Source organism: Cryptomeria japonica, chromosome 4, assembly GCF_030272615.1.
Source record: "Cryptomeria japonica chromosome 4, Sugi_1.0, whole genome shotgun sequence".
In the NCBI taxonomy this organism is placed as follows: Eukaryota; Viridiplantae; Streptophyta; class Pinopsida; order Cupressales; family Cupressaceae; genus Cryptomeria; species Cryptomeria japonica.
In genome coordinates, this window is record NC_081408.1 from 34,277,103 (window position 1) to 34,291,564 (window position 14,462).

The following is a 14,462-nucleotide window of genomic DNA, read 5'->3' on the forward strand; positions in this document are numbered from 1 at the left end:
GAACTTCCTCAGAAAGTGACATGCCTGCAGTATTCAAGAGAGTTGAGAGGAAGAGAAAACCTTCACCAACACCTTCTCCTACACCAAAAAGATAGAAGCAACAAGTAGTAAGGCCCCCCACAAAGAAATTAACTCCAAAGAAAAATAAGTTGAAGTCAAAACAAACTATATCTCATATTGATAAATTACTGGATGAAATTACTGAGGATGGCAAGTTGAAAAATATCAGCAAAACTATATAACACACTCTCTGCTAATGACAAGGAGAAAGTAGAGAACAGTGTAATATTACACTTAAATATTTTCAAGAAATTTTTGATGCAAGTTGTTGATGAAATACCGATAGATCTATACAATAGACTTGAAGCTAGAAGAGTAGCTATTGTTGAGCTTGATAAGAAAATAAAGATTGAAAAATTACTTGTTGTACATCCTGTTAACTCACCTGATGAGATAGATCAATTGATCTCTGAGGCTAACTGGTCAGTATTTTCAACTGCTCACCAGCATGTAGCACTAATGGTAGGGAGAGTAAATCAGATAACTGAGGAAAAAATAGATGCATGGGATATATTCCTAGTAGAAAAAGAAAAATAGGAAAAGTATCAAAAACCTAAAACCTTCAAGGTATATCAAAAGGATAGGAACAAAGGAAAAGGAAAGGTTGGTAGACCTCCTAGTATAAAGATAACAGACAACTTACCCCCACCGCCTTTAGATACTCCACCGGTAGACACTATTGAAAATCAACCGGCAATAGAGAGTATGAAGACAACACATGAGGACACAAATCTTGATTTTGAGGTGTTATACACAATGAATATCAACACACAGGAAGTCAACATTATGGTTGATAAGGAAACAAGTGAGAAAAGAGATGTGGTAACTGAGCCACTGGTAGAAGACACAACAGCTGAGACAAATGTTGAAGATACAGTTGGAGACATTGAAATTGGGAGTGAGCAACAAAATGAATAGACAATGGTTACAAGAAAAACTTATAGCACTGGTATTGAGCAACTGACTGAAAACATTTCAGGGGCAAGCACAAAGAAACCGATAGAAAATACAGAGTCACAAGCAGAGAAACTAGCAGTGGATACCACTGAAAAATCATCAGAGACACCATCAAAGAAACCATCAGTAGAGAGCACAAAGAAACAAGAAGAACAATAGCTACATTCAGAAATAGCGCTACCAGCCACAACTGAAAAACCTAAACCTTTGGTAGCTGAAATGGAGACACAAACTGATCCTCCAGTAAGAGAGGAAAGCAATGCTATTATCACCACCGACGGATTACAAATTGTGAAGTCGGTTGGACAGACATCCGGAACCTCCATGTCTAAATTCATACCAACAAATGTGATAGAGGTACTAAAAGATTCAATTAAGAAAATAATAGATTGTACTGTACTAGCATATAAGGCTATTGATGACACCATAACAATTTTGAAGATGATAGCTCCAAAGTGTAACATAGACAACAAAGATTCTTTAAACCAATTAGACACATTGTCTAAGTATATAACCCGTAATCTAAAAACATTGGATAAAATAAATGAGGATACATTTAAGGAGACTAATAACGGAAAAATAAAAAATTCTTTGAGGATATAGCTAAGAAGAACAAGGGTGAGATAAACACTCTTTTACCGGAACTCAATGAAATCATTTTTGACGTCAAGAAACTATACAGGGATACATGCAAAACGGATGTATTAACAGAAGATGTTGACAAAGAAATCAGAAAGACACAGGATAAGATTAACAATATTGTTGACAATCTAATTGGGACATCAGATTCATTTTTGGAATTAGAAAAGAAAATTGCAAAGCAAGAAGAGAAAATCAGGAAATTGGAAAATGAAAAACAAAGAATAAAGGACAAAGCAAAGGACTTAAAATGCCGACTTGGTCTAAGATAAGGGTATCTTATTTCTTTGAGAAAAGAAATATCTGAGGCTCTGGTTCCTAGACTAAAGACACCGGAAGAGAAAATGCACATACTCACTGGTACAGTGCAGAGAACCCATGAGGCTATAAAATATAGTAAAACATTCGGCAATGACATAAATTCAATTTTGACAGATATTTTTCACAGTGTAACCCACCAGTTACAAGAAACCAGGTAGGAATCCACTGACAGTGAATGACAACCTTTGTCATTGATGTCAAAGGGGGAGTAGAGGCTATGAGAAAAATGATTAGTGAATGGCTCATTAGCTCAGGGGGAGCTCATATTTTATATTTTTTTTGGACAGTTCTGGCAAACTCATTTTTGGATAACACCTTTTTGGATGACACTTTTTGGATTTTTCTCATGAGTGTTGCCATCAATGCCAAAGGGGGATATTGTTGGCAAATGCACACTCCAATGAGAAATTGTAGGTGATTGAAGGTTTTGTCATTGATGGCAACCTTGCAATCATATGATACCGGCAAGACAATATACTAGCACCGACAATGACAGACTCTACACCGACACACAGGACACCAACAGACAAAGGAAGGATACCAACACACTAGCCGATGAGAATTTTGTTTATAATGTATTTTGTAATTAATCATCATAAGCTGACATGGCGAGTTGTAATATGACTCATATACGTATGAGATCATTATAAAACATTTTGAAATAGTGTGGTAGGCAAAATAAGGCAGACCTAATATGTGAATTATAGGTTAAGGGTTTATTTATGAAGTAGAGCTAAAACCGGTACTAGATCTGGCATAGAAGATGTTATTTTGAAGCAGTACAAGACATTGGATTTGTATAATCCATTTTGTTAGTCAGTGTGACTTCTTATTTTGTAGTTGAGCAGTGAGCTCTAGGCACTTGGCCTTCCTGCATGTGCAGGCCCCTATTGTAAGAGTAATATTTACTTATTGGCCAGTAAGTGAATATTGTGGGTCAAAAATCCCATCGAGGTTTTTCCCACACTAGTTTTCCTCGTTAAACTACTGTGTTATGGTGTGCTTTTCATGTGGTTGTGGTTATATTTATTTGCTGCATTATTTTTGGTTTACTGGTATACAGTATTGATATGTTTTACATGTTTTAAATCAAGTAAATTCTATAACTGGTTAGATACTGATTCACCCCGCCTCTCAGTCTCTTTGGGAATCCTAACACCATCCTTAGCAAGGTACATGGTGATAAGATGTACCTCAAGTAGACACATGACATCACACCAGAAGCAATTCATGTTGTCACCGGTTTTTGTAATGTCGGAGAGGTGCCAGCTCTTCGAAAAGTCACCAAAATGGAAATGACAAAGCTCACCAGTTCTCTAAGTGATCAACGGGAGATGACCATCAACACAATCAAAGATGATCTGGTGAAGTATACTTGCATGTTGATTGGATACCGGATATTTTATGCCAGCAGAATGGATTTTGTCCCAACTACTGCGGTGAATGTCACTTACAGAATGATTAAAGAAAATACTACATTTGACCTATGTACCTATTTGCAGAAGCAATTGCTATTGAACCTAAAGTCCATTAAACAGGACAATGCTTTAAGGTTCAGATTTGGACAACTACTGGTCGGCTTATTCTTTTATTTTCAAGGTTGTTTTCGAGGAATAGGTGATGTGCAATGGTCTGCTGACCTACTGGTCTCCAGACAAATCAAGGAAAGTCTTCAAGTAGTGGGAACTTCACATCTTGAGGCTCTGAATAAGTATCTCGATGAATTCAAGCGTAAGATGAGCCAAAAGATAAGGATATCTGGTGATATTGTGAAGAAATATGAAGATGACATTTGCTTCACAATAAGGATTGATGACTGCATAATGGAAGTAGTGGAACCAAGAAAGGAAGCAGTTGAACCAATGGGATATGAAGTAATGTATGATATGTTGATTGGGTATGCCTCTACCCTACTTGCCTCTCCACTAGATGCGAAGAAAAAGGGAACTGGTGCCTACTTAGAGAGGGTCACACTAGTTGAAGAACCAAAATAGAAAAAGGATAAAGCAGTGCCATCGGTATATGCATCAGTTACCTCTGCCAATCCCAAAGTGACCAAGCGGTCACCTGCCAAAAAGAAACCTGGGGTTTCTCTTGCTAAATTTTTTGAGAGGAAGCGAAAATCCAAAACTAGCTCACCAGAGTTGGAGGATACTAAACTGGAAATCCAACAGAAGAATACAAGGAAAACAAGCAAGAAAACAAAATCTACCAGTAATGCACCTGCAACTTCAGCACCGGTAAATAGAGATATATCCTCTTATGAGCTGATGACACATTGTTAGAGGACTATTAAGAATATTAAGAGGAAAGTGCTTGATGATTTAAAAGAATATTTTAATGATTTTACTGATAGTGAGAAAGAAGTAGAGAAGGAAATCATTAAATATTTATGTGGTAATGACTGGTCACCATTAGAAATTAGATCGGTGACACCTAATTCCTTATATAATTCTTTGGATAATAAATGGTGCATTACCATTGAAAAGGAACAAGAAATAAGGGAGAAAGTCTTTGCACAATACTTTCCTGATGCCTCAAATTTAGAATTATTTGAGATAATGGATAAAAACAAAGGCCTCTTTTTCATGAGAAGAAGAAGACTTGGGCTACTAGAAGGAAGAGCTTCTGAAGTGGAGAAGGATACTCATCTACATGCTAAAGTTGCTATCAGGCTACACCAAGTATCTAAAGCTAATAAGAAGGCTGAACAAGAACCGAACCTATCATCAGGCAAACCGGATGAAGCATTTGACAATGAAGGTGAAAGAGTGATAGATAAAATGGATCCCATTGATGTGGATGCATTAGATGTTGAGGATGTCACTCCAAACAAAGAGAAAAAGAAATAGGACAAGGAAAAGGTTGAGAAAGTGGAGAAAGAGCAATCGAAAAAAGCAAAGAAACGGGAAGACAAAAGAAAAGAGGAAGAGAAAAAGAAAGAGGAAAAGAAAAGGAAACAAGAGGAGAAGAGAAAAGAAGAGGAAAAGAGGAAAGAAGAAGAGAAGAAGGAGGAAGAGAAGAAAAAGCAAGAAGAGCAGAAGAGAAAAGAAGAGGAGAAGAAGAAGGAAAAGGAGAAGAAGAAGGAAGAACTGAAGAAGAAACAAGAAGAGGAGCAAAGGAAGAAAGAAGAGGAAAAGAAAAGAGAAAAAGAGGAGAAGGAAGCATATAAGAACAAACAAGCGGAGACTCCTAAGGCAACCAGTGGTCAAGCCAAACTAGTTGACACCACCAGTCCGATTGACCTTCAATCAATAGATGAGTCCGAGCTACTATGGGGCATCAAACTGGCATAGGAAAGATTGGAAGAGTTATGGAGGAAGAAGGAAAGGGATGTCATACAAACTATGGTTGACACGCTTACCAGTTTGATTCCCGATACCAACCTCCCCTGTACCGATTCCTCTTTGTCCAAGCTTAAACTTTTGTGTACCATTGTGGAGGACCAGGTACAATGCCTGGAAGATGTTACTAAAGCAAATGCAAAGAAGAAGCATGAAAAGGCACTCAACACTACCTTAGTCAAGAAATTGAATGAGCTCTAGTCACAACTTCTGAAGTAGTAGAAGGATATGAGTGTTGCTATGAATGAGGGCAAATTACTTTTGAGCAAAATCTGCCAACCCCATCTATTTTGTGATGATGTACTTAAACAAAAAGATAAACTCCAATCGGAGTTACAGGCATATTTAAGCAACTTCAAGATGCCATATGATTCATTCACTACATATGGAAAAATAATTCATCAGTGTCAGCTTTAGATTGCCAAAATGGAATCAGAAATCTATAGCTAGACTAGAGATTTGTAGGAACTTCAATTGGTCTTATTGCCATGATTGCAAATTCTTCAGAAATATTCTCAATCTAGAAGCTATCACAGTAACTCAAGAGATGAGTACCATTGATGCAATGGAAGAACTAGTATTCTAGATGCAGACTAAAAGTGAGGTTGCTACCTCATTACTTGAGTCATGGGTATTGGCCATGAAAACTTTTATGCAGGACTTTAAATATGTTTTTGATAAGTTTTATTCCTTATTGTCATAAACATTTACTCTATTTTTATATATAAGGAAATAGGGGTTATTTTGCATTACTTTGTCATTGTTTGCAAAGGGGGAGTAGTATACAGTAAAAATTTTGGTGAATGTTACCATTTCATGTATACTTTCATGTACATTGGAATTTCTGCAAAAGGGATAGTGTATATGCTTAGGGGGAGTAATTTTGATTATGGCATTTTTTTGTTGTAAAAACACTTAGATGTCAAAATTTTCCTAAGTATTGCCATCAATGCCAAAGGGGGAGATTGTTGGCATTTTGATGATGTTTTGATTGTCATTGATGGACACACACTTTCTTGATGTATGAGTTATGACTCACCCAGTAATTGTTTCAACCGGTATTGTGTATTACAGAATGTATAGTCTTTAGACTATCGGTATGGAGACCCCAAGCAGTTTGAGGATCACAAGTGGTTCAAGGATCTCAAGTGGTATGAAGGACCCAAGCGGTAGTTAACACTATGATCTACCAGTCTTCATTTTGACAAACCGGTAATTGGTATATTGTGTTAACCAATATTACTCTTTAATGAGTTACCAACCGGTATTTCTGTAATGTGAGATGAGTTATCATCCACCGACACTTTGGCGGTGATTTTGTGTCATGTTACCAAATGTGTCCAGATGCATTGAACCTAGGAACTTGTAATCTAATCCTATTGGACCGACATGAAATCAGTTTCCTTTATAAGGACATCATGTCTAGGGTTTGCATGTATGAGAGAGAGAGAGAGATATGTGTGTTTGAAGAGGTTATGTGCGATCATTGTAGATCAAATTAGGTCTATGTGAAGAGTTAGAGTGTGGAGATATTGAAGACTGAAGTAATGCTGAAATGAATTAACAATGAGCTATGAAGGATATAATTAAGTAGATTGTTCTATTAGCTAGATCATTCAATTGTTGATTACTCACATCTTTGACAAGACTGAAACCCTTAACCGGGTAGGCCTAGCAAAGCCTTTGTAAATCCTCTAACAAGGTGGTTCACAACTGTGGATCTGAAATCCTCCAACAAGGTAGTCTTTAATAGGACTTATCTCCTAACAGAGATATAGATTCCTAACAAGATCTGTTCTGGTGAAGAACATTGTATGACCTTAACTAGTTTGGTTTCTATTCTGCAGATAGTTACTTGTGAGTTTCTGCTCACCGTGGTTTTTCCCATTTGGGTTTCCACGTCAAATATCTTGTGTTAGGGTGATTGTGCTCTTGTGGGTGAATGCTTTTTTTTCTATTTGGTTTGCATTTATCTTAACCAGTTTATTAGTGAAACTGTTGTACCGGTTATCTGCTAAACTGTTTAAGAGTTTGTTTACAGTATTTTTTGGTATACTAAGTCACCCCCCCTCTTAGTATTCATCATGGTATACTATCAGTTTTGGTGTCTTGGCTTGAGTTGTGTTGTTTAGCGTCATGTGGTATTTCATGTTACTATATGTTGTGTTGCTTTGAGGAGTTGTGATTATAATTAATTAAATTATTAATTAATTAATTGGTTTATATAGTTTATTAGTACTAAATTAAATTAATGGTTGGCATGGATATTTAAATATAATTGTGTATTTATTTGTTGAGGGTTATTATTTATTAATGTTATTTTGTGGATCATAATATTTGGCATTTATAATTATGCATGAAAGATTATTTATTTATTTATTTATTATATTTTATATATATGTTGGAGATATTAATGGTATTGAGTTTAAATTATATTGGTTGGAGCATTTATATCTATGTGTACATTTAATTATTTGTTTATTGTTTATTTATTTAATGTTGGCTTATCTATTTATTGGTTATTTATTTGTTATTATTTATTTATTTACTTACCCCTTGTTATGTTTGGCCTTTTTGGGAGTTGTGTTGTGAGATAATATTATTTAATTGTTTATTTTTTATTTTATTTATTATCCCTTTCTATTTTATTTATGGGTTATGATGAATACTAAGAGAGGGGGGGATGAATTAGTATGCCAAAAACTACTGCACTAAAACACTTACACAATCTAAAGATAAACCGGTAAAGCAGTCTGACAGTCAAACTAGTTACCACACATGCAAACCAAAATGCAAATAAAGCATTCACCCACAAAAGCAATACAACCATAACACAGGATATTTGACGTGGAAACCCAACTGGGAAAAACCACGGTGAGATGGAACTCACAAGTCACTATCTACAGAATAGAAACTAGACCAGTTCAGGTCGGACTGGTTAAGGTCTTACAATGTTCTTCACTAGAACAAATCCTGTTAGGAATCTCAATCTCTGTTAGGAGATAAGTCTGATTAAAGACTACATTGTTAGAGGATTTTAGATTCACATGTGTGAACCACCTTGTTAGAGGATTTTACAAAGGCTTTGAGGCCTACCCGGTTAAGGGCTATAGACTTGTCAAAGATGTGAGTAATCAACAAGTGTTTGATCTATCTAATAGCACAAACTGCTTGGTTAGATCCAGTATTGCTCACAGCTAATGCATTCTAGTATTACTTTAGTCTTCTCTCTCTCTCTCTCACACAGTTACAACTTGATCTTCTCCAATAAGATCGTTCTCAACTTCCACCTTAAACCCTAGCTCAACATTAACCCTTTTCAGCAACAACTTAAAACCCTAGACATGATGTCCTTTTAAAAGAATCTGATTTCATGTCAGTCCAATAGGATTACATTACAATTTCCTAGGTTCAATGAATCTAGACATACTTAGTAACATGACACAAGAATCACCGTCAATGTGTTGGCACTGTCAAACAATCGGTGGATTGGTAACTCATCACAGAGTATTACCGGTTCATACAAAATACCGGTTGCTAGTTTGTCACAAATGAAGACTAGTAAGAATGTGTTGTGCCACTTTTCTCCCTCATACCACTTGTGATCTGCAAACCACTTAGGGTTGACATGTCGCTTCAGACCGGGAAACACATTCTGCAAAATCACTAATCTAGAGACTAGTATACAACATACCGGTTGCAACAAATACCGGTTGAGCACAAGCTCATACATATAGAGGGGATCTCAATACAAGTGTGTGTCCATCAATGACAATCACAACATAATCATAAAAAATGCCAACAATCTCCCCCTTTGGCATTGATGGCAACACTTAGGAAAATTTTGACATCTAAGTGTTTTACAACAAAAACTGGCCATTAACAAAATTGCTCCCCTAAGCATATACACTATCCTTTAATCAATAGAGTGTATAGCAATTTTGCATTCAGAGCATAATCATTAGAGCATATACCATATATTATAGCATATATCAAAATTTCAAAATAGATACTTCTCCCTCTGATATACCAAAATTTCAAAATTTTAAAAACAAAAACCAGATATACTTCTCCCCGTTTACCAACAATGACAAAGTACCGCTGAAAAACCTATTTCCATATATATATAAAAGATTTTATGACAATAATGAATAATACTTGTCAAAAACCACTTTATAGTCCTGCAAAAATTATTTCATGGATAGGGACCAGGACTCAAGTAGGGAGGTTGCCACTTCCTTCTCTGTCTGCATTTGTGATACCTGTTCCTCCATGGCATCTATTGTGCTCAGTTCTTGTGTGACTGTCAGGGCATCCAGGTTTAGATAACACTTCTGAAGAATTTGTAGTCATGGAAGTAATACTAGTTGAATCTTTTGCAAATCCCTAGACCTTGTGCTGATCTCTTGGTCCATCTTGGCTGACTGGATCTGGAACCGGTGAACAGTTTGCCCATATGCTACAAAGGAGTTGTAAGGAGTCTTGAATGTGCCCAAGTAGGACTATAAGTCTATTTGAAGCTGTTGCTTCTTGGCTAGCACATCATCACAAAACATATGAGGTTGACAGATTTTGCTGAGTAGCAAGTTTCCCTCATCCAAGGCATTCCTTATGTCCTTTTGATCCTTTAGCAGTTCAGTCCTAAGCTCATTCAACTTCTTCACTAGAGAAATATTAAGAGCCTTTTGGTGCTCTTTCTTTACATTGGCCTCTACTACTTCTTCTAGACTATGCACCTTATCATCCACTATAGTACACAAAAGTTTGAGTTGTGCTAGTGATGAATCAGTGTCAAGAAGATTAGTACCGGGGATTAAACCGGTAAGTGTGTCTACAGCCACCTGAATAATATCTTGTTCTCTTTTCCTTTGAATGCCTTCAAGGCGCTCTTGGGCAATCTTGATGCTCTACATAAGCTCAAACTCACTTTTAGATTGGAGATTAATGGGGCTTGAGATAGCAGCCAGTTTGGCTTGGCTACCAGTTGCCTTAGGAGTTTCCATCTGTGTGGTCCTCATTGCTTCAATGGTCTTGTCTGCTTCTTCCTTCTTTTTCTTCTCCTTCTCTTCCTTTTCTTTCTCCTCTCTCTGTTTCTTCTCTTCCTCTTCCATCTTCTTCTTGTCTTCTTCTTCTTTCTGCTTCTACCTTCTTCTTTTGTTCCTCCTCTTCCTTCTTCTTCTTCTCTTCTGCTTCCTTCTTCTTTTGTTCTTCCTCTTTCTTCTTCTTCTTCTCCTCTGCTTCCATCTTCTTCTTCTCTTCCTCTTCCTTCTTTTTCTTCTCCTCTTCTTCCTTCTTTCTCCTTTCTTCCTTATCTTCTTCTTCTTTCTTTTTCCTATCATCTTCTTGCTTCTTCTTTTCTTCATCTTTCTATTTCTCGTCTTCCTCTTTTCTCTATTTCTCATCTTCATCCTTCTTCCTTTTCTCTTCTTGTTCTTTTGCTGCTTGTTGTGTGTCCATAGCTTGTTCACCACCCTGATTGGCCTATTGCCCCTATTTAGTTCCCTCAGAAGGTATGTCCTGAGTGACATCTTCTACATCCAGGGCATTGACATCTATGGTGTCGATTGGTTCTTCCACCAGGTTTCCTTCCTCATCAAAAACCTCATCCGGTTTGGAAATTACCAGTTCCTTTTCCACTTGGAGGTTGGCCATTCAAGCTTTGTGAGAGTTGATAGCATGGGCCATATGCTGATGTGTATCTTTTTCAACATCATCAACTCTCCTCTCCAACAACCAGAGTCTTCTTCTCCTTGTGAAGAAGAGACCTTTATTTTGATCTAGGGCATCAAACAATTCTAAATTTGAGAGTTCGAGGAAGTACTATGCAAAAACTTTCTCCCTAATCTCTTGTTCCTTTTCAATGGCAATGCACCATTTATTATCCAATTCTTTAAATAATGAATCCGGTGTCTAAGATTTAATCTCTAATGGTGACCAGTCATTTTTACATAAATAAAGAATGATTTCCTGTAGTACTTCATCTTTTTCCTCACTATTGAATTCATCATAGTAATCTATTAAATCATGAAGTAACTTTCTCCTAATATTTTTTACTATTCTTTGACAATGTGTCAAAGATTTGTAAGAGGAGATATCTATATTTACCGGTGTGGATGCTGCCAGTTCATTCTTCTTCATCTTCTTTGTTTGTCTAGCCTTCTTTGGCTGTTCATCAGACTTGATTTCTTTGGAGTCCGGTTCATTTTCCTTAGTCTTCCTCTTTCTTTCAAAGACTTTTTCCGGTGTTACCTTTGGTTTCTTCTTTGTCGGCGACCACTTGGTCACTCTTGGAGTCACAGTGGTAGCTAGTGCCGATGCTACAGGCATTGCCTTAGCTTTCTTAGCTGCCGGTTCTTTTCCCTTCTTCACCGATGGTTCTTCAACTGGTACAATCCTCTCCAAGTAGGTTTTGGTTCTCTTAGCCTTTGGATCAAGAGGTGAGGCAATAAGGGTTGAAGCATACCCTTCCAGCATGTCAAACATGACCTCATAGCCCATAGGCTCCACTTCCTCCATTCTAGGCTCAACAGCCTCCATTAGACATTTGTCCACCTGAATAGTGAAACAGATGTCATCTTCGTATTTCTTCACTATGTCACCTGAGATTCTTACCCTCTAACTCATCTTTCTTCTAAACTCATCAAAGTATTTGTTTAGTACCTTAGGGTAGCCGGTTCCAATGGCTTGCACACTTTCCTTTATCTGCTTGGTTACCGGTTGATCAGGTGACCACTGGACATCTCCTACACCCAAAAAGTAGCCTTGGAAATAAAAGAACAACCCTACCGGTAGTTGTCCAAACTTAAACCTTAGTGAGTTGTCCTGCTTGATTTCCTTAAGATTTAGCAGGAGTTACCTCTGCATGCCGGTGCATAAGTCAAAAGATGCATCCTCTTTTATCATTTGGTAAGCAGCATTTACCGCTGCAGCAGATATAGAATTAATCCTACTGGCTGAGAATGTTCTGTATCCAATCACCATGCATGCGTGTTTCACCAAATCATCCTTGATAGGATTGACTGTCATGCCCCGTGAATCACTTGTTGAACTGGTGAGCTTGGTCATTTCTATTTTGCTCACTTTTCTCAGGGTTGGCACTTCCCCTGTGTTGTAGAAGTCGGTGACTGCATGAATTGCTTGAGGCATGATATCATGCATCCTCTCCAGGTACATCTTGTCACCATGGACTCTGCTCAAGATGATCCTAATGTGATCCTCTGTGAAGTCTTCCAAGAAATATACTGTGTTGTGGAATTTCTTCTTCTCTATGACACTAAATTCCGGTTTGATCCTTTTGTCTTTTCCGCAAAATAGACCTAACTGAGTATGAATGGCTAAAGACCCTAGGTCTTCTATTTTACAATCAATATAATCAAAAATTCCTTCTTTGACTATGACTCTAGCCGGAACTTGTGACAAAGCATTATACTTGGACTTCCTCTAAATGAAACTTTCTGACTCAATGGATGTACTTGAATTGGTATGAGATGCGGAAGCCATTGAAGAGTATTTCAAGAACATGAAAATTACCTTTCAAACGTGAATTTAGGGCTTCCTGATTTTGCTTCACTTCGCTCTCCGTTGGATGCCAAATCACTGCTTTGTGTTCTCCACTACCACTTGCAAACTAGATTTGAATCTCTTTCAAGGTTATCCAATTTCTTGAAATCTAATCTCAAATCACCTTTTCTTCGCTCTGCACTTGAAAACTTTTCTTGGCTCGAAAATAGATAGTGAGAAATGATTTGAAAAGTGCATTTATACATGTCTCTCACCTACCGTCATTAATCCTCCTCTATTAGGGCGTAAACCCTAATTTGCCTTTTTACTATTTCTGATTTTCTACCAAGCAACAGGTATCGCATACCGGTTAAGGTCTTTTACCGGTGTCAACCGGGGGTTCGAAAGCATTTCATCATTTTCTCTCCCGAAGCCTTTGAGGCTTAGTTTGCCGGTTCCGATATTTCCACACTAGGTGCAGAAACTAGTTCCTCTTTGGACAATATTGGTTTCTTCTTCCATGTTTTCTTCATGTCTCCTTGAACTTTTTCAACATCTATTACTCCTTCCTGAGTGACCAATATATCATCAGATATACTTTTTCTATTTCTACAGAATCTTGCAATGTGACCCGATTTGTTGCAGTGATAGCAAACAAGTCCAGGTGCTCTCCAAGGTCTATTATATATGTTTCCATTCTTCTTTTTGCATGTTGCAGCAGTGTGACCATGACCATGATAGATCATACAACTTTCTCTCCATCCGGTTGTCGCTTGATGACCACCGCTTCTTGACTGATGATTGAAGACATTAAACCGGTTGTGGTTCCGGTTCATAAAAGGTTCAGGACCAGTTCCTTGGGTCCTCTGAGGATATCTTCCAATGTTATCCATTACAAACCTACATTCAAATGCTCTATGCCCAAACTTGTTGCATGCATAACAATGACCATTGAACTTATTGGATCTAGGTACATTGTTGATAAAATAAGGAAAATTATTGTAGGCTTTGCTCCTACATACATTGGCAGTGTGTCCTTCTTTAAGACAGTTAAAGAAAATAGGTTTGAATTTTCGCTTACCTTTTCCTTTGAGTATCGATTGCTTCTGCATTTGTTCCTGAGGATTCTCCATCCTCATGCCTAGAAAAACCAAGACCATTGGTATTCTTTGCCGATCTAGATGACTCAAGCTTTTTCTCTAGCTTGACTATACTTTTGCCAAACTTAGCAAGTATTTCCTTTGACTCAAAGAGTTCTTTGGAAATAGCAGTGTTTGTCTCCATAAGACTTGCATTTTCAAAGATGGGCAATGTTCAGTTCTCCTTGCATGTCTTCTTTTTCCATTCTTCTCTCATGAAGGCAAGCAGTTAGTGCACTAATCTCATGTTTCAACTTGGAGATCTCATGATCTCTGTCCTTTACCAAATCTTTTTCTTTTCTTCGGTTCTCAAGCTCTTGACTAAAACGAATAGTCAGTCCTTCTAACTCCTTTCTCAGATTGGAGTTTGAATCATTCAACTTATTCACTTCAGCAATCATGGCTTCCATGTTAGCTTCATCTTCAAAACTACTTTCAGATAGTTCCATCAGCCTATCTGCATGTTCTCTTCTTTTTGCTTGAGATGCCTTGTATTTGCCCA